Here is a 22,449-nt window from a genome sequence, read left to right as displayed (position 1 = left end):
AGATGCCATTGCAGTGACTTTTTATGGACATAGCAGTGAATTGTGCTCTTTATTATATCTTTCCCGTCTTTGTGAAAATATTCAGTGATGCAAATGTACAGGATTTGAGGCCTAATGAAAAGAGCAGGGTATGGGCTGTCCAATGGACAGGTATACCTTGGTGCATAATGCTGCGTAGGCTGTGCTCCATCCTGATTTGACCACTACAGTGCATATTCAATACTGTACACTCAAACACAGCAGCTAGGAAGGTGGTGTACCAGATGTTCATGCGCTGTTCCTACAAATTAAACTAAGGATATCAACTTAATATTTAGCCTCCAGTTTCCAATTTCTTCACATTTACAGAGAATTTTAAAATGTTCACTTTTACATTGTGCTTTGTTATGTGTATATACTTTATTCATCTTCTAATAGTTACAATCTCGGACCCACAGAGTACACATTGTGGACTCCGTGGGCTCCATGGATCACCCATTAACCGCATGCACGCTAGCGGGTTTTTCCGCTGCGCGCTGAAATTTAAAAATCGCGGGTTACGTGACAAAGCCAGCTCGTCATGCGCGCAACTCAGGTAACGCCCATGACGAGCTGGCTTTGTCATCCACATCGAAGGGGTTAAAAATTGTTGGTGTACATGATAGAAGATGTGATGTGGTGCAAACAGACACCCAGGCACATCCTTTGAACTGCCCTTAGTGAGTTAGAAAGTCTGCTGCACCCATCTGGGGTCATGTCGGAGCAACATATTCTTGATCTCTGGTGACCCTTGTCTTGCTCCTTGACCAAGTACAGGCAAGAAGTTAACCATTTCTGCTCTCAATTTTTTTTAAAGAAATAGCACTGCACAAATGCTGAGGTCTTGGGCCTGCTGTAACTCCCCAGTCATTGGTTTCTGTACAAAACATGCAGCAGGTCTTCCACATGGTTCTCCTCCCAGAGCCGTAGGATGGTCCCCATCCCCCAGGCCAGTTCAGGGACTAGGAGCTCATTGCAGTTTTCTCCCACCCAGCGGGAGCATAAAGCTGGTCCTGTCATGTTTTTAGAGATGATCCCAGGATAACTTACCATATTCTATTGAATCTCTTCTCCCAGGCTGAGGCTTTCGCTCTACAGCAGCGAGTGCAACGTCCTCTAGGAGTTAATTCTTCAAGTACATTCAATGTGGCCTGACTTTGTATAAAAATGAAGCAAGGCCCTCTTGTGGGTGTCTTTATGATTGCTTTGTTTGGGCTTACACAATGTTTTTTAAAAAAAGACTCGGATACATATGTGTTTTGGTCTGCGAGCAAAGAGAGCGGGATCAGCAATGCGCAGGCCGGATGAAAAGAAAAAAGTAGGCCCAGCAGCACTGCAGAGGCTGAGAAGACAACAGCCAGGCTGCACACCCAGCAAAAGCAGAGCCAACGAGCAGGCAGGCCCACAACATCAAGCACCAGCCCTGGCAGGAGTCTTAAAGTGCATGCTGTCACAACCAGTAGCAAAAAGTATGGCTGGCTGTGGTGGATTATAGGACCAGGACTTTGGCGGCCCTGGTGGCTCTCGGAACCGTGAGAAGGATGACCGTATCTATGAAGGCAACCTGCTGACTGATGTGTTAAAAAAAGATGTGGTGGAGCTGTTCTATAAATACAGGTGCATCCGGGACATCAAGCTCTAAACATAGAGCAGCTTGGAATCCTTTACCTTCGTGTGCTTCAAGGACCCCAGGGAATGTTGAAGATGTGGTGTATGGAAGAAACAGCAATGATTACCGCATCTGCCACCTGCTTGTTGAGTATTCCAGTGCCTCTTGAGGCCGTGGTGGCATCGGTGGATCTAGCCCCCGTGGCAGGAATGGATCGCCTTCCTGACTCTGAGTACAGAGTTCTTGTTTTAGTACTTCTTTCTTCTGGTAGCTGACAGGATCTAAAGGATCATACGTGAGAAGCTATTGATGTCTGTTATGCTGATGTGAAGAAAGATGGGATGGGAGTAGTTGAATTTCTTCGCAAGGAAGATATCGAATATGCACTGTTTAAATTGGATGACACAAAATCTTAATCTCATGAGGGTGCCTCTATCCAAGTTTGGCCTGAGAGAAGCACCAGCAAGAGCTAATCGAGGTCGTGAACGGGCTCAAGAAGTCGCAATTATCCTCTATACGAAAGCGGTGGCTCCCCCCTCTACTGGGCTCCATTCAGGCCCTATTGATCCCACTGACTGGACTTTTCTTTTACAAATGACATGAGCCCCTGATTGGAATTTAAATTCCTCATTTGGTGGAGTAAAAGTGTCAGAAATGTCCTTTCCCTTTTTAAATATATATTTTTTAATGCATTAGGATAAAAAAAAAGATTGTCCATTTATTAGTGCATTGCTGTTTGAGGGTCAGAGGGAGTTAGTGTTTGTTCTCTTTCCTTGATGTATCTGGAGAAGTGAGAACGGTTTTGTAGGACTTTGTTCGAAGTGATTGTTCGTGCACCTAAATTTCTTGTTTGGAAATGTATTTCTAACAATGCAAAATAACATGTTTTGTATTTTTTAAAACAATGTGTCTCTTTTTACCTTTGCATTTTTCACCCACAGAATGTAATACTAAAAACTATGTAAAAAGAAAGAGTGGCAGACATGTTTTTAATACAACTTTGTTAAACATTTTTTCAGTACTCAATATTAATTAACATTGCACTGTTCTAATTATTTAAATATGCACTTGATTAAAATTATTGGTAAATTTTGGAAAAGATGATTGATATGTGCTCATCCCCTGAAAAATGCAATCACCTGGGCCATCTAGGGAGATACACCCAATGCCTCATGTTTTGTAAAAAGATTTTTTAAATAATGAGTATTCACGGATGGCACCCTATTTCTTATATTTTGGTGTGGGAAAAGACTGTGTGTGGTGCAAAGTGAGCTGCTTAGGGGGCAGGCCCAACAGCCAACCCCATACTTTGCACAAGGGCTTGAGTGCCTGTGGAGGATTAGCTGTGACTAAAGTTCCTATGGAAAATTGCATGGGGAAAATTAGTTTTAGGACCTCCCTTTTTCCTGGTCCCTGCTTGACTCATCGTACTGAATCTTTCCAGCAAGAAGCTGATGTGGAACACACACACACACACAAACCCTTCAATCTATCTATCTATCTCTGTCTGCAGGGGCAGCTCCTTCATAATGACATAGGAGCGTTGCCCCACTGGCTTAGAGCTAGCACTTGAAAAATAAAACAATATACTACAATCATTCTATTTTTTACCTGCTGGCTCTGAGCCACTGTGTGCAGGAAGAGGGGGGTGGGTCCAAGGGAGGGGTGAGGAGGACTGGTTGGTGCACTTAGAAGTGCGCATGTGTGTTTGGCCGGCCATCTTAGACCGGCCAAACACACATGCGCACTTAGGTTTCTTCTACTGTGCTGTATTGTACAGTATTGTTTAGCCAGGTTGGAGAAAGAGCACATACTCCTATATATATATATATATATATATATATATATATATATATATATATATATATATATATATATATATATATATATATATATATATATATATATATATATATATATATATATATATATATATATAGACATATACATACATTTATGCATATATATATTGTCTAAAATATTTGAATCTGACTTTGGATTTTGCATATATACCTATATCTTTACATTATATATATATAAATACACACACACATACGTACAAATTCCATTTTAAGCACGCAACACTGCTTTGCGTGCAAGATGTTTATGATTTAATATGTTTTTGATTAATTAACAATGTGCCGAATACAATCTCAACCTCGATTTTACATGTAAATACTGATGTAGAATTATTGCGAATGGATTTTCTCCCTTGCATTATCCTGGAGCATTTGTCAGAAAACTTAACTTTCAGTGCTGTTCCTAAATGGTTTGTACTGTAAGTATGAACAAGGCAGAATGATTTTGATGATTGTGAGTGCTTCTGGTGTGTCTACAGTGTGTAACTGAGGTTTTGAGTTTCGTGCTGAGAAATGGATCCTTATGGTATGTGTAGGGTTTTTGGATATGCAATGTTAATTTTGGGTTCAATTTTTAGTTTAATCACTAATCATTTGATGCATTATTCTTATTTATAAATTCTGTATTGAAAAGGCTTTTGCTTTATTATTGTTTGGTTTAGTGAGTGAATTCCTCAAAATCCAAGATCTCCAGATATTATGGTTAATTGTTTGCATAAGGCTGTGTTTTACGAGATGCTGCATAGATACATATAGGGTTTTCTGAATTAACGATATTTCCTTTTGTGCGCAATTTATGTTGGTGTCCTTTGCTCCTAAGTGCACAGGGGAAATTACATTGATTAGGGGTAGATTGCAGCTGGACGTTAGTCTGCTTAAAGTGATTTGGGTTTAACCAGTACGGAAAATGTGATGCTCTTGTTTCTATAGTTTGTGACTTTTGTCTCCTTAAAGCTTGCTGATTTTCTGACTATTTAGGTTAAGCATGCAAGGTTTATTTTTGTATTTAGTGTAAATTCATTGAGAAAAGCTTTGTTATAGTTTTCCTCAGTGACAGAGAATGTGCACTGTGATTGGTTAGTCAGCTGAGGAGCCATGTTGAGATTGGGAAGCCACACTGTGATTGATTGGTTGTTGACAGAGCTGAGCTTTGATTGGTGTACGTTTGTCATAGCGACACTGGGATGGATTGTTGATTGATGAAACATGCTACTGGATAACATTCAGTGTGTGAGAGTTTCTTTAAAAAGTTTTTTTCCCTATATCCAGTGGGTCCACCCTAGATGACTCAAAGTTGACTCTCTTTTGATTGTGATACTGTATACAATGATGGTGAGTGGGGAACTAGATGTTGGCAGGATGGGCATCCTGCCAAGTAAAGAGGTGCAGAGCTGTTCTCTGCCACACTTACATGGGGAAGGGGCTGCCTCAGCACCCTCACAAAGAACTGGACATCAGTTAATTATCATACTAGACCCTTGGAGCCTGGGCAGAGGAGAAAGGAAATTCGAGAAACAAAAGTAGGGGGAAGGCTGAAAGTTGCTCCCACTTCAAAGACTGGAACCAGGTATACATATTGGACTCTCAGCTCAACTCTTCAATATACTACTGGATCTGGGGAAGACTTCAGAAGGACTGCCTTTTACTTCAGAGAACTGCCCTGCTGCTTGAGTCCTGCCTTGTTTCTCATAGGACTGCCCCGCTGTTACCAGAAGACTGCATTGCTGCTAGAGGCCTGCCTTGTTCTTTAGAGGACTGCAGTGCTGCTTGAGGCCTGCCTTACTGCTTAAATTGAGTGGACACTCTCTTTGAATCCAGGACCACCAGAGCAACTCCAAGGGACAGTTGGCTGACCTCTTCTTCTGTGCTATAGAGACATAACACACGCCAACATTTAAAAATCAATCTCTCCAGTTCCACTGAGTGAATTATTGTCGTTTTGGTCTCAAAGCATTTAATAAAAACAAAAATTAAAAATAAATCACAATCTACTTTTCTAAATTGGTGTGGGATTTTTCTTGCGGTGTGTTTCCCCTTTATTATTGTTTGTGGGCTACACAAACAGTTAACACGTTCCCTCTAAGTTAAGCCTGGCTGCTTTTTGAGCCAAGCTACCAGAGAGTCAAGCACAGGTTAATATAGTATCTTCTGAGGTTCACCCTGACAAAGATTGTGGTTGTTTCTTGAGAAGCGTCTTCACCGTCCTCAATCAAAAACCCAATTTCTCACAGCCTGCAAAGATGAAACGATAACAGACATTGGGTTCTATACTTGAACCTGGATTTTTGAATTGCATCTATATACCCACACTGAATCATTACTTGAAGCCGGTGACTCCCATCATAATCAGTTTCTATGATTTGAACCTCACAACAATATACAGAAAATGCAAAAAGAAGTTTACACCAAATAAATACACAAATATTTAAATATTTTGTGTAATTCACAGTCAAATATAGAAAAAGTTTAAACATTTTCAATTTTACTTTTTAAATTGTATGTACTTTATTAATTTTAATGTTGTAAATATAATATTAAATTTTGCAAACCCTCTAAATAAGCCTTTCAAACTCCCAGGGGTTCTTGGGCCACAGGTTGACAACCACTATTTTAAAGGGTACCTTTAATAATAAAAAGCTAGATTTTCTGAGACAAACTATAAATGACAGGAAGCTGTTGAAAGATCTGTGCAGTTTTAGACACTGAACAAAGAAAATCACATGGCTATAGAGAAGGAGAGAAGAAAAGTTTTGAAGCAGGTGAAGGCAATGACTTGAGATTAAGTTGGATTGACAGGAAAGATATTGGAGAGAAGATATGATGGAGAAAATGAGTTTTCGCTGCAATTGTCAAGGAGACAGCAAACAAAATGAACACTCCTGAGCGGAAAGAGAGAAAAACAAAATCAAAATTCAGACAAGGAGGATAACTTTTTAAATGATCTTTTGAATACCAGGCCTACTCTATAAACTGATAGTGTATAGAGATAGGAACCCAGTTCTGCTATAATGCCTGATATGCAGGCAACATGTGATAGTAAGGGTCTGCAAGTACAAGGCCCAACTACATCTCTGTTTGTAAGCAGAATAGCGAGTGTCCATCTAAAATTGCAATGACAGAATTACTGAGTACAAGAGGAGATATTATAGCTGCATCTCTAATTCCAGTTGATCCACCTTTTGCTGCTATTGAGGAACCTCCAACAGAGGCAATTATTTATGTTGGTCTTTTAAAAATTGAGCTTAGAGAAAGTAACAAAATAGCTTAGAGAAAGTTTGCAGGGGATATTGACTTGAACAGACTATTGTCAGACAATGTTGATGAAATAAGATATTTGATCAAAGAAGCTGCAAGATGTACAACTCAGGCACATAACATGCTTGAAAAATTAGCTAATGAGTGTGAGGTAAAATGAAAATGTGAGAGGAAATTACTAAAGAAAGGAATGGCAAGCTTTAGAGACAGGAAAGAAGGCAAAGGGGTAAATTAGTCATTTGGTAATAGTGACAGTTTTAAAATTAGGAGAAGTACATGAAGGGAATTAGGTGCACGGGCCCTGGACGAGGGCTGATCTTAATGCCTTTACGACAACACTTCCAAAATTGTGAGAGGAACATGAAAAGTGGTACAATAAAGTTCATATGCTAACTACTGTTTTGAAAATGCTCTTGACTGATTTTAATTCATTATTTGAGATTGTAGTTCCTAGTGATTTGTGGTCTGAGTAAAAGGTTGCTGTTGCTTGGCCAACAGAGGAACCCGCAGGGTTGTACATAACAATGCTCCTTCTGATATGGTAGCTGACATATACATGCAGATGAAAGAGCATTTGAATAAGAAGTTCCCTGAGAACAATATCAATAGGGCAAAGATTTTGAGAACATCGTAAGAGCCAAATGAGTCATTGCATGCCTATTATGAGAAACTTATGTTAAAAGGGCACTGGAAGCAGCAATGTTGACAAAATCCAGAACAAATTCAGAATTATGTTGTTGCCCACATGCTGAGAAATGTACTGTCAATGGCCCCAGCCCAGCTAACTTCTTTTCAGGGTGAGCATGACCAAAAACAGTGTTGTGTAAATATGTCCACAGTCCCAGTGTTTCAGCAAAACATGAAAAAGAAAATATCATATAATCCAGGGTATCAACAGAATCCATTCATTATGAGTAAGGATTTTCCATAGTTTTTTCCAGAAAATAATTCTCAATGACTGTGTCTGAGGAGGAGGAGGAGGAGTTCTTACTTGGAGAAGTCCGGGAGGTAGACCAAAGTGGCCCATACATTGATGGTGAAGTCAAGGACCACCCTGTTTCTTCCTTAAGAGATACAAGAGCTACCCGTTCTACAGTTGATTCTGTGGAAGTCCCAAACCTATCCCTCTTGGTAAGATAAGTCCAACTTGAATGACTTAGTAATAAACAGATTGTTAATCGGGCCACAACAGATGTCCCTGTTAAAATGGGGCCAATGGAAAATAATCATTAGTTTATTCTGTGTGATTCAAGTCCTGTAAACGTGTTGGGAAGAGATTTGTGTACAAGATGAACGGAATAATTTATTGCACACTCGATGGTGTTGCAATTAGAACTCAAGATGTAGATTCTGTCTTTCAAATTAAATCACATGATTCAAGTGTTCAGCTAGTCTGAGTCCTTAAAAAAGATGATTTATTTATGGATTTAAGACGTGCTGTCAAAGAGGAGGTTTGGGACATCTCTGGAAAAGAGATAGGATCAATAAAAAACACCAAACAGTAAAGATAAATGTAAAACTGATGGACCTGACATCCTTGGTATGGTTTCTGCCCAACTTTTGGCGTTCAATCATCCTGTTTTTACTGATTTTGTTTTGCTGGTCTTGGGACACTGTGGCCTTTATCACTGCTAGCCAGTGCTAAAGTGCATGTGCTCTCGCCATAAAACATGATAACATTGGCTTCCACCCAACTGGCAAATTTTATTCATTTGTATGTCCCTAATAAAGTAGTGCTATCTATACTCAGTGCCTGTAAGTTAAATGCGACTAGAGCGCCTGCAGTACTGATTGTGCATCACTCTTAAGTAGTACTTTTAAACATGTCTCAGACCTACATTTGCAGCCTGTGTGTGCAGTTTTAATCTATAAAACTATTGGGCACTCAGGAAGACTCAGAAGGACTGTTGTGCTAGTCTGCTTTAAGAAGGATTGCTACTCTGCAGCCCTGCTACTCTGCTGCCATGTCATGAACCTACATGAATTGGAAAAGTTAACAATATTTTATATATCTTTATTGATTTTTTCCAAACAAACATCTCTGGTAACGGCATGTATCACATCGTGAGCATACATTACTGATTTTTAAAATTCCACATACAACAGGCCGTAGCCTAAATACAACAACGTTGAGTTCAGTCTTAATTGGTCTTCTCACCCACCTATACCTCATGTGGAAAAGTTAAAGACATGGGAGAAAGTGAATATGAGAAACTTTATGTTGTAAATGATAATTTCTTTGTTGGTGAAGAACCAATAATGAGAGGGATTTAATATGTGTATGGTAATACTGGTATTTTCAATGTACTGTGTTATTGGGTTGGATCTTGATATCATGCCTTAAAGTTTCTCAGTCTATCTTGTGATTGAAGTGTGAGATGCAATTGGTTTGAAGAGAGTGACGTTTGAATTTGGACATATAGTAGTAGATATGTTAGGAGCTATTATTCAACCTACCGTTGTGGCTATGAATTTGTGAAAAATAGATACTTGAGTATGCTTGATGATCAGCTTTCTTTTAACTCTGAACTAACTGCAATGTGGGTTATGATTATGCAAAACTGCGTACTGCTAGATAATCTTCTTACAAAGGAAGGTAATGTTTGTAAGGTACTGAAAGTAAAGAAGCATTGCACCTAATACCTAATAACAACAGGGTTATTATTGCATTTATATAAAATGTTTTGTTAGCAATTTCCACAAGCTGCCGGTTACTTTCACAATTGTGCTGGTGCCATATATAAAATGTTACTAACTTTTATCGTGAGGTTCAAGCTTTAGAAGCGCACCATAAGTGATAAATAGTACATTATTGGGTTAGTGAGATAGGAAAGAGTTTTAGTAAGGTTGGTGAATGGATTGATAATCTGGAGGGTGGATATTGAGACATATCCTAACCCCTATATTAATTATATTGGTTTGTGCAATTGTCCTGTTTCTCTTCTTCAACTTTTCTGGGTGTCTGTTTAAAAAATGTGGGTGTAATGGTCAAAGAAAATCATTAAGGTGAAAGGGAGAAGAGGAAATGGAAAATGATAAAGAAAAGTTTTGCAACCAACCAAAGCTGATGGACGAGTCAATCACAAAAAGAGTGATGAAGACTCTTGTAAAATTCTTGATCAGTTTACTTTTATTAACTGTGTTTTAATGATTATATAAAAATCAGAGGAGGGTTTGTAGGAGTTTTTTTAATTTATATTTTTGTGTGTCACTAACAATGTGCAGAATGATTTTTCACACTCCCTTTTATGAAGATCCAATGATATAGTGTTATTGCTTTTGGAAAAAAAATGTTCACTGATTGGTAGAAGTGTGTTTTTATGATGTTTGTTAGCTAAGTCACATTTTAGAGGAAATGCCATCTTTTCAAGATGGAAGTTATAAGAAATTGTGTTACTGGTTGAGGGGGGTGAAACTCTACTCAAGCACTAACCACAATCTTTGTCAGGGTGATGTCATAAGCAAACCCCAAATTAACCTGTGCCTAACCCTCTAGTAGCTTGGCACAGAGCAGTCAGGCTTAACTTAGCGGCAATGTGTAAAGTGTTTCTGCAACACTTTAAACAGTAATAATGTGTAAACGCAACACAAGAAAAATCCCACACCAAATTGGAGAAATAGTGTGCATTTTAATAAATAAAACAAGACCAAAGTAATAATAACCCAATCAGTGGAACCGGAGATATGCAAGTCTAAATATTTCAGTGAAAATAGAACCAAAAACCACAAAGCGCCAACTGTGGTTATTTAGTCGTGCTGGACCGGAACAAAGTTACAAATTCAGGCCGAAGGTGATGGAGCATGAGCACAGCAGTACTTCTTCCTGGCAGAGTTCAATGGTCCAGAAGTATACTGAAGAGTTGGGTCTAAGGGTCCAATATTTATAGCTGGCGTCCACTTTGAAATAGAGTGAGCTTCTAGTGGTTTTCACCCCCCCCCCCGAGGCATGTCAGGCATTCCCTTGCTCCCTGCCCCAGTCCCAGCTTGTCTCGGATCAGGAAAGACCAGTGTCAAACCGCTTGTGAGGGTGCTCAGGCAAAGCCTTTGTGATGTTCATGTGTGGTAGGTGATAGCTCTTCCCCCTCTTTAACACCTTGGCTGCTAGGCGTTTTCCCCCTCCTGTGCTGTAAATCACTATTCACCTTTATTCATGGCGAGCTCAGCTCGTCATCAGCACAGCTCAACTGTGCATCATGACGAGCTGAGCTCGTCATGAGCATCGAAAGGGTTAACTCAAAGTGGCCCTTGCTGCCAAAACCCCTTTGTCTCACTTTCTGGGAGTAATACACAAAGACCAACTGCCAGCTACACTTAGTCATGTGACGTAGGATCAGGCTGCAGGCACCAAATGGTTATGATAAGAAAATGGCAACTTTCTAGAAGTGTAATTTTCAGAACTGTGACTACAAATCTGATTTTACTGTTAAAGAGGGCTTTTAATTGCAATTCTATAGACAACCAAACGTGACCTGTCTATCTGATCCCAATTGAAAGATATCACTTTTTAAATGTAATAAAATGTTATCCTATGACAGAGGTAGGCCTCACAGTACTGAAAAACAAAGTTAAGAGTTTTTCAGTACCAGGACATGTACATTGCAACTCTTTAAACACACCCCTGCTCTCTGGGTTGTGCAGGGCCTACCTTAGGGGTGACTTTTCTGTACTGAAAAGGAAGGTTTGGGCCTGGCAAAAAGCTTATTTTGGCAGGTCAAAATGACAGTTTAAAAATTGCACTTAGAGGCTGCACTGGTAGCGCTGAGACATGTTTACAAGGCAACTTAAGTGGATGGCACAACCAGTGCTGCAGGCCCATGGGGAGCATTTAATTTACAGATCCTGGATTCATGTAGTACCACTTTACTAGGGACTTGCCAGTAAATTAAATGAGCCAATTGGGTGTTAGCCAATTTTATCATGTTTTAAGGAGAAAGCACTTTAGCACTGATTAGCAGGGGTAAAGTGTGCAGAGATCTACAGCCAGCAAAAATGAAATCAGCAAAACAGGAGGGCTGAAGGCAAAAGATATGGGAGAACCACGCTAAGGATGTCAGGTCTTACATAAGTCATCTCTGTCATACATCTGATTCCACCCCCTCTGCCTACCTTTTCTCCACACAATCTCTGGAGTCGAGCTGAAATGTAATAGTTTATTTCAACTGGTATTGTTATGCTGCTCTTGATACCCTTTTCCCTGTTCCGCCACAAAACATTTGAAAGGTATTTCTGTTAGTTCACTGTACTCCATTCATTCACATAATACATGATTGTTTATGTATCTAATTATATTCTAGAATATCCAGGTGACATTAGCAGGGTGCTTAATAATAATAACATTCTTTTTTTCTGCCCAGCTTATCGGGAGATCCGAAGGTACTGGATTGTCCCCCTATGCAGGAATCTTGGATTTAAGAGGTGTCTGGCCGCCTTTAGAGTTTTAAAAACCGATCTGTCAGAACATATTGTGTTTGCCATGGCCAAGTACCTGGGCGCCCTCTGGTCTATTAGAAGGAAATGTCTTAAAACACAGATCTGAGTGCAAACCGGTTTCTGGTACACAAGGACTCTTTTTTCAGTGATGTTTTTATGAATCTTACAACTTGCTGTATAAAATTTCTAAATGAATTGTTTTTAAAAATTGTCTTTTATGGTAAATTTTTACCGAAATAAAGATTTTGAACTGAACTGTTAATTATTCATTTAGTGGGTTAGTGCTAAGGTGTTGAGGCAATGTTATGTTTATTTTTAATGTGGCCGGATTTTCTGATGAAATGCATTTGCTCACACCATAGTGATACTCTGGTTTCTGTATTTTTATATACAAAAATAATGTATAAAAACCACTTGATTTTTGGGGTGAGCCAGAGCTTTCCTGAATGTTACTATGGATGCTGTCTGTTTTTCTCCTGATTTTGCTACCCATTGTCTTTCTTTTGCATACTCTGTATAATTCTGCATTTGAGAACATTTATAGCATTGACTCTGTACCACTTTATTTTGAAGTCTGTAATAAAACCCTTTAACTTTTCATTTATCAGAACTCAGTTATTGAGTGGCCCAAATCATGTATTTAATCAATTGCATTTCTGGTTTTGATGTCGTGGGAGGTGCCTTAACACTGAGACAGATTGTCTTATGAAATTGAGGTTTAACACCATATCCAATCCAGTGAAATGTGAGAAGTCCGATTGATGTAAATATTTGTTTGTATCAAATCTGGGTACCATTTTGCTCCTACATGCAGTAGAAGGTTTTGGGACGAATGAATGTGTACACTAAGATGCAGTGTATGTTTGTTTTTCTGTGCTCCTTCACAGCACAGGCAATAGCTGTGGTGGTGAGGCCTAGGAGGAGAGCAATGACAAATATAGCTGTGACACTAGCCCCATTGAGCCCTCTCTAGATACTCAGTTGGTGGGCTGTTCTGCTACTGAATGGCTACAGATAGTGTGTTCCTTCCTCTCTCACCTTCCATAATGATTCCTCCTACAGAGTGCCTTCTGAAAAGGCCAAGGATTGTATAGTGTTATTCTGTAGTTGCACTTATATATCACCTTGTTGCCCTGGCTACCTCTCCCTCTGCCTTCCTGTCCATTGTGTGTCTCGGACCATCTGGGTTTTCTGGCTCATTAGGATGGTATTATTGTGACCTTTCATTCAGCCACCATATTGGAAATAAGGGCCTGCCACCACACCACACCAGAAAGGGCACATAGTAGGCATAAGAGCTACCAGAGATGATAGAGTATTGCACATGATCAGGGAACAAGTTTGCACTACACATGGCCCCCTATATACCCTCCTTAAATAGACCATATTTACGTCACACTACTCTAAACATTTATAGTGTGATAACTTCCTATTGTGCTCGTCTGATCAGACCCTCTAGATCCTCAAATCACCCTTACAGCTTACTCTGCTGTGTGTCATCCTACTACTGAGACACCTGGCAACTGAAGTGACTGCTTTAATTTCAAAACGGGGTCTGTTTTTCGGTCTGCGTTTTAACAGCACACACAGGCCGATTGTTCCTTATATAGTGGACTTCGGTTGGCCCCCTTTCGGCCATTGGCTTCCTTGGAACAGTAGCGGTAGATGTTGGGAGTAGCTGCCATAAATAAAGCAAATTTCGTTGCACGCACTGCATCCCCAAAAGGAATGCAGTGCACACAACGAAATTTGTTTTATTTATTTATATGTTTACTTACCTGTAATCCTCAGTAATCCATAGATTACTACCCCCCTCCCTGCCCCTCCCCACGTCACCGCCCGGCAGCTACTCCCACCACCGTCCGCTACTGCCTTTGAACAGATTCTTTCAGCCATTGGATTCAGATTTTTCAGCCTAGAGTATTCTTCATCTCTGGCCTCACTTTATTAACTATTTGTGTATATCCTACGGCCTCCTAGAAAGAGGTCCAACTGCGATCCATGGACAGGGACTATGTCCTGAAAGGAGAAGCCATCTTGGAAAGAAAGATTTCCCCACTTAAAAAACACATGCTGCTTGATAAACAAATGTATACTTGAGGACTGATCTAATCAGGTATGTAAAAATAATATTTGTTATGTGTTATTTTTTTCAATAAAATATATATATTTTTTTAAAAATCTACATAAAAATGCAAAACTATTAAAAAATTACTGGCAATTATTATAAGTTCTTTACATACAAATTCTAAATACAATATAAGTGTGTTTTTAATGTTGCTTGTCATAATTTCATCTGTGAAATCTAATCTTGTTTTCCAAGTAAAGGCTGAGTTGATTGTGTTTGCTGACTCAAATGTAGAGCCAGTGCTACAGGAAGGCCACCGGTATACCTGCTGTTGCATGCTTGGTGGGGTGCACCACATATAATGACGGTCATTGGCTCAGTGTGATTTCTCCAGTGTCATTCATGTTTTATGGTCTATTTGAACACAAACTTTCCTTAGACTACAATGATTAAGCGGAACATAAAAAATGACATTTCACAGTTGGGCTTTTTGGTTGACAATATGATGCTATTCATGAAAAACTAGGAAGCTCTGTCTGCAGGAGCAGTTGCCGCTGAGTTTTAAAAGGAAGAAGCTAGCTGCTTCTCTCATGCTACAGTGTCATATGATTGCTATGAACTGCGTTATTGTACCTGGAAAAGCACACAGCGTGCTATCTACTAATAAAAACTATATTAAAAGAAGCAACCAGCAGCACTGCGAGGATAAAGGAAGGTTGCTGTTATGTAAAAAAAAGGAACTGCGCAAAACAATACCCTTACACTGCTTGACGGTCTTACACTCACATAGGATAATATTGCTATGGGTTTTTTATCCCAGTAGTGTACCAGTCCACAGTATTAACCCACCCATCACCAATTGAACAGACATGGTATGACTAATGACACCTTCAAAATGGTATAGAGACAAAATATCGACTCCAAAATATCGACTGGACATAATATCGAGTTTTAAATATAGACTGGACAAAATATCGACTGGACATAATATCGACTACAAAAATATCGTTTTTCAGGTAAGTGAAGTAATATCGACTGTATAAAATATAGATAGCAAAAATATCGATTTTTTAATAATATATAATATTTTATAGTGTATTTTTATGTAATAATATGTGTGAATAGTGTGTATTAATGTTATAAAATATTTTATTACATGAATTTTGTTTTGATAATAATTGCGTAATGTAATTCTGTAGCGGGTTGTGGGTTTATAGGGGAATAGGGTGGGAAGTAATTTAATAATAATTAATTAATTAATATATGTTTGTTAATATTTTTAATTAATAATTAATTGATAATTAATTAATATTAATTAGTTAATTAATTAATATAATTTTGAATATATTTTGTATTAGTAAATAATTGTTAATTAATTAATTGTAATTAGTTAATTACATTAATTAGAGTACATTTTTAATATATATAATTTTGTGTTATTTTTAAGTAATTAATTTTGAAAAAATAATATTAATTATTAAAATAATTACACCTAATGTTCTAATATATTTACTTTATTGTTATTGTTAATTAATAATTAATTGGTAATTAAATAATATTGATAAATTTTGGGTAAAGGAGCATTTTTAGGGTTCAGGGTCAGTTTTCAGTTCATGGGTAAAGGGGTATTTTTAGGGTTCAGGGTCCGTTTTCAGTTGATGGGTAAAGGGGTATTTTTAGGGTTCAGGGTCAGTTTTCAGTTCATGGGTAAAGGGGTATTTTTAGGGTTCAGGGTCAGTTTTCAGTTCATGGGTAAAGGGGTATTTTTAGGGTTCAGGGTCAGTTTTCAGTTCATGGGTAAAGGGGTATTTTTAGGGTTCAGGGTCAGTTTTCAGTTCATGGGTAAAGGGGTATTTTTAGGGTTCAGGGTCAGTTTTCAGTTCATGGGTAAAGGGGTATTTTTAGGGTTCAGGGTCAGTTTTCAGTTTTTGGGTAAAGGGGTATTTTTAGGGTTCAGGGTCAGTTTTCAGTTTTTGGGTAAAGGGGCATTTTTAGGGTTCAGGGTCAGTTTTCAGTTTTTTGGTAAAGGGGTATTTTTAGGGTTCAGGGTCAGTTTTGGGTTTTTGGGTAAAGGGGTATTTTTAGGGTTCAGGGTCAGTTTTGGGTTTTTGGGTAAAGGGGTATTTTTAGGGTTCAGGGTCAACAAATAAGATTTTAAAAAATTATTTTTATTATTTTCATTTATTATTTAATTATTATAATTTAATTTAAGTCGTTTTAAGTATATTTTAGTAATTAAAATTTAATATTAATTTAATTTAACACTGTTTTTAATAAAGTCGATATTTTTTACATCTATATTTTTGTTAACGATATTTTGTACTCGATATTTTTGTACTTACCTGTTTGTAGATACAAACTCGATATTTTGACTGTCGATATTTTGTCCACGATATTTTGGCAAGTCGATATTTTGTCAGTCGATATTATTTCAGTGATCCCTTCAAAATGATGCTGGTCAAAGGAGGACTTTAATTTGAATCACCACTGCAGGTCCCGACTAGCTACATAATACGGCCGCTTCTTGACATCTCACAAGGACAATCAGACATGAGATGATAGTAACAAAGCTTGCCTCCGCAGATCTCTCCCCCACGACTCCCTTCAACCAGTGCCTTCACAGAACAATCCCCTTTAAATTAAATATCTTAGCATGGACAACCTAGTGAAGTAACCATCTCAGAGGGCTGCGATCATAAGAAATACCACATGGGGACCTGCAGAGCTGTTCCAAACTGATAGCTTACTGAAAACCATAATTCTCCTGTCTCTAATACCATTTGAGGCATCACATTGCTGAGCGCAGCATCCTAAAACATGATAACTGCATCTTGGTGGTCATCACTCACAACATCAAACACTTCCTACATAGGGTCAAAACATAGACAATACACTTCCAACCACACACCCTACAATATGTAGCGTTCTACCCATGTAGGTAAGTGCTTCAGCACCCCCACATAGGGGTAGATAGTGCTATATAAATGCTGCAACACAACACAAAGCAAACAAAAGGAGCCGATGGATGGAGTGATGAAACGTTTCAGGCACTCACCCCCAGGCACTATTAGACCTGGGTTGAATCCGTCATCGTTCTTTAGCTCACTTCGCCATCCCAGTTCAGAAACATCCAAATGCAAGTCAGTCTTGACCATGTTCTTCATTGGAAAGGTCCAACCTGAACTGCCAAGGCAGGCCTTCCTTGGACCGGAAATAAACATACTGTGACTGGTTTCGGGTTAACACCCCTCATCAGCCAGGCTAGCTTGAATACAGAGGCAAAGTGAGCAAGGGACCCACGTCTGGGCAAACCCTGCCAACTTAGAGCGAACAAAGCAAACACAAGGAGCCGATGGACAAAGCACTGAAACCTTTAAGTTACTCACCCCCAGTCACTTTTAGATCTGGGTTGAATCCTTCATCATTCTTTAAATCACTTCACCACCCCAGTTCAGACCCAGCCATATGCAAATCAATCTTGACCCTGTTCTTTATGGGAACAGTCCAATCCTTCCTAGTGAGCAGTATACCTGGGTGTGAGCAGTGTGCTCCTCTGAGTGCAGGATAGCTACCATGTTTTGTGAGTGCAGTGTGAGAGATATGCCTGTGAGCATGCAGGATTAACTGTGTCTTTCATGAGTGCAGGTTAAGTTGTCTACAGGTTAAAAGTTGTGCCTGTGTGAGTACAACGTTAGGTATATGCCTGTGCAATGGCAGCTTGCCGAGGGAGTGCTGCGGGATGGTGAGGCAGGGGAGGGGCAGGGTGGGGGGTAGTAAACTCTGGCATATGACGGAACTGAGTTAAGTAAATAAATAAACAATTAAAACAATTCACATTGCGCACGCGGCATTGACGAGTTGGCATTGAAGCGTGAGCAATGTAAATTGTTTTATTTACTTAACTCCATTCTGTCGTATGCTGGCGTTTACTAGCCCCCACCCTGCCCGCCCTACAGCCCCACAGCACTCCCTCGGCGAGACGCCACTGTGCCTGTGTAAGTACAGTGTGAGTCCTGTGTCTATGTGAAGGCAGCAGCATGACTGTGGGTTCCCTACAAGTTATGTCATTGTCTCCGTGCACGCTAAAAGGGCCAAATCTATTGTCTTTCATAATGCTTTTTAGTGGTATAGCTTTGTAAATGCAGTGGAGAGTAAAAATAAAATAGTGCGCGCACTAAAATATTTTTTTGATAAGGCATATGCAGACTCTGTGAAAGAAGCTTTAGTAGTGTTGGGGACAACTGACTGACTTTGATGTCAACTTAGTGAGGGGGTCCAGTTACTTTGCTTTCACTAGTTACCATGGCAACCTAGCCTCACCACTATGTGCTGTATCTTATATCACCCATCACCTCATGAAGGGTTTAAAACGTTAGATTAACTAAGCCTTTTTCTTTTTTTTTTCAAATAATCTTTCTTGTAGATAATCACAATTTAACAATAATTAACAGTTACATTTTATTTACAAGCCGTATAGTGTAATAATGTAGAAAAACTGAACAAAGGAAAAGTAGAAAAAACTATAATTGTTACAATTATAGATTGAGTAGTTTTACATTATGGGTACGCAATTTCTATGTCAAACTTGTAACTTCTGCAGCTTAATTCTTGTCTGTGACATCTGTACTCTATATTATGTAGTGCAAGACATCAGTGTGGGTTATTACACAACGTTATCAATACCAGGAATACACTCTGGCATGTGATTGTCTACTTTCCATTTAATAATACTTACCAGGACAAGGCATCCTTGTTTAACTTATAGCAAATAGTGGAGGTGGTGCTTCCTTCTCCTCCAAGTTGTCAATAATCTGGGACTGATCCCCAAAGGTAAACTTGCACTTATGTTTAAATTTACTTTTTTTGTTATTCACAAACTACTAGTTTAATTTTACTAACAGTAATTTTACAACAGAGGAGACTCCTCACTGCGCTCTATACTACCCTTTGAATATGTAAAGCGCTCTGATACCCTCACGGGTCAAGTTTGCGCTCTATAAAACCTTAAAATAAATCAAAAAATTAAAAAAATAAGCCTGTCCTATCTTTTTTTTGTGTGGAGTTCTCCTACCCACTTCTGGGTCTAAGCAGTCATAGAATAACTATTAGTAACATTAAACCTGCAGTTCGTGAATACCAAACAAATAGTACATTTACATAAAAGTGTATGGTTTCCTTTCAGAATCCAGCCATCTGTGTTTCTATACAATGAAGAAGGCCCCTTGTAATTCTTGAAAATACCTGCTCCTTTCCATAGCTCTGTGGTAAAGCTCCCTTTGCTCCATGAATTCTCCTGCTCTCTGTAGTGGCTTGTTATAGTGCTGTCACAGTGGAGATACTGAGGTGTTGGAGGTGTGGCAGGAAGTAGGGCTTCCAGTGAAGTGTCCTATCACAGCACTCAAAGATAAGCACTTCCTCTGCATATTGAAAATGGGCTCCTTCCTCAGACAAGATTAGGGTTAAGTAGCAATACAATAGCAATATTGTATCGTTGGAAAAATAATACATTAGTTTATACTGACATGCTGGTGGGTGCGGCTTTGAACACCATCCTCGGACCCCTCTGAGCCTAGCCCAGACAATATCTTTTTGGATGTTTGATCTCCTACTGAAATCTTTTTATCCTAAAATGGCATCCCAAAAATAAATCTGTGTGCCCTTTGGGGTGACCTTTACGGTTTGACCCTGTAGTAACCTATTTGAAAATAATGTTAATCTTTATGAAATAAATATATATATATTAAAGTGTTCCATTAATTATCATATTGTACTTAATTTTTACTATAGGGTGTCTTATTGCACCACTGTTCGTATAGAAAACAACTCAACGTATATTTCTTTAGGATCTCTTGTAATATATCTAAGAATGGCATTATCATCCAGTATTGCCCTCCTGAAGAGACTTAGATGACAGATTGCACCTTACCATTCCATTCCTACTGTGCTTTCAGTATTTGTATACAACATTTTTACCATGTGTGCTGTCTTCGTAAACTGGGCACACACTCCACATGGTGTTTTACATTGACCATAGGCTTGATAACTTGGAGTTATTGTGTTTGTGCTGACTGTTCTATGTATTGGTTAGTGATGGCGACCAATGTGCCTAGGTGCCTGTGATGAATGGCTTTACCATTTTATTGATGTCATAAGAGTGAAGGGATGTCTACTGCCTGGCCTGAAATGTTAATATCATTTAATGGCATACTTTTCTGTGAACCTAGACACATAGTGTGTTGCCTATTTGGTGTGATATGTTTCAGTTAGTGTATTCTGATTGTTATGTTGGGGTGTGATTGTGAGAGAAGAATGCGCTGTTGGGTTAGACGTTCTTTGAGAACTATATGGCTGTGGTGCTTTGTGGTGCCTGTAAGCATGTGCTGTGGTCTGACTAATATGTTTTTTTCAGGCTGGCTGATGTACAGTTGCTGTGGTGAAGACACTGCCTCTATCATACCTGAACCATCTGACCTGCTCGATCAAGAGTTGCCACCCGGATGGTGGCCTTTTTCCTCTTGAAGTGGCCACAATGTCCAAGGTGAATACCGCTTTGGAAGGAAACAACTGTGATACCAAATTCACCCTGGTAGGAGAGAAAAGGAGACTTTCCATCACATGTGTTTTTCCCCAAAGACAGGCACCCAAAGTGCGGGTCCTTCTTCAGTAAGAAAAATATTAATACATCTCTTGGGCAGGGACTTTGATCCCAGCCAGTGAGGGACATTTAGAGACTTTTACTGCATGGGACCCTCAGGTTGACATTGTTGAAGGCTGGAATGGTGTTGGGCATGAAAAAAAGGATTGTTCATAGGGTGTAGGGGCTATAAATGAGGCAGGGGAGCAAAGAGAACAATGATGTCCCATTCCACCACCTCTACATGATCTACCTAATGTGCTAATCATTGTAAGGGATAGCTCCAGAGGGCCTATCACTGGGTTTCAGATTAGGATTGACTACTGTAGCCCATTGTTCTATTTCCGGCACGTAGACTCACAATCTTATGGGCAATCTGCAGTGTGTCTATTGTTGGAAAGTGCAGCATGGCCACTAGAGTCACCTTCGGTACTTTGGAGGTGTTTATAAAAAGGAATTGTGGAGGTGCAAATAAAATGTACTTTGGTGATGTGGCTTTGTAGAGACATTAATTGGAATTGGCGCCATTGGCATTCATAACTGTACAGATGCAAGTGTACTTGTCAACTGCACATAGGCATCAACAGAGCAAGCACCCACCTAGTCAGAGAGGCAACAGATGATGCATGTCTTTGCATCAAAAACTCATAATCACAGGTGTCCCAATCATTTAAATTGTAACAGGCGCAGCACCTATAAAATGTCTCAAAGCCAGGAATATTGCCAACTGTGGTACAATAATGCCAAATGAGAGACTGAACATATGTCAGAGCAATCAAATTTAGTGACATAAGTAGAACCTACGCAGCCTTTTTAGGGTAGGGATACTGGTGACTGCTCTACATTAATGCCAAATGAACGTGATAACAAATGCAACAGCAATCCAGTTGGTGATATTGTCCCAGTCAAAACAACTTTTCTGCCCAATCTCTCTGAGCTTAGCGAGGCCAGTTTTGAGCTGGAGGTTGCACCCAAGACACTCTCTTGCTTTGAAGGACCCCAAAATTGGACACACCACACCTAAAACAATAGCAAGCCTGTTGATCTCCACTTTAAAGCTGGAAAAAAAAATGTAAATCTTCATATAGCAGCCCCACTAGGGCACAAATCGTGTTTTGATATGATTTTAGGGTTTCTTGAAGGCAATAACAGAATACAGAGCGTTTGGTATAACATTTACAATAAGATCCAGGTATACATTTTATAGACTATTCAGATTCAAAGTTGAACTCATGTGATTCAGAGCCTTTACACCTTTCTTGAACAGTTTGAAATCTAATTTTTGTCCCAAGACAAGGGGCCGGAATACAAGTATGGGACTAAATGCTGATCCTTGTGTAAGCTCCTTGCTGCACAGGGATTTATCATTTGTTCATCAAACACCAGAGCTCCACAATTTTGTCCCTGTAAATTTCTGCAGGTGAACCGTGTTTGGAGCTGAAAAAAGTGGGGCAATTCCGATATAAGAAATGTATTGTGGAACTGACCAATTGCAAAAGTAATTCCTCTTTCTTCTGGAAACACTCAGAATTGGAAGTATTTGCCACAGCAGGTAAACACCTCACCACAGGTTAAT

At 39.2% G+C, this 22,449-nt stretch overlaps 1 pseudogene; it reads left to right on the top strand.

The window, feature by feature from the left end:
- Window positions 1-1,489: 1,489 nt before the first annotated feature.
- On the top strand, window positions 1,490-2,193 carry LOC147723141 (serine/arginine-rich splicing factor 9 pseudogene; annotated as a pseudogene).
- Window positions 2,194-22,449: the final 20,256 nt, after the last annotated feature.

The sequence above is a fragment of the Lissotriton vulgaris genome, chromosome 4_1, assembly GCF_964263255.1.
Source record: "Lissotriton vulgaris chromosome 4_1, aLisVul1.2, whole genome shotgun sequence".
NCBI lineage: Eukaryota > Metazoa > Chordata > Amphibia > Caudata > Salamandridae > Lissotriton > Lissotriton vulgaris.
The sequence above is the reverse complement of the archived record's forward strand: the minus strand, read 5'-3'. Positions and strand labels throughout refer to the sequence as shown.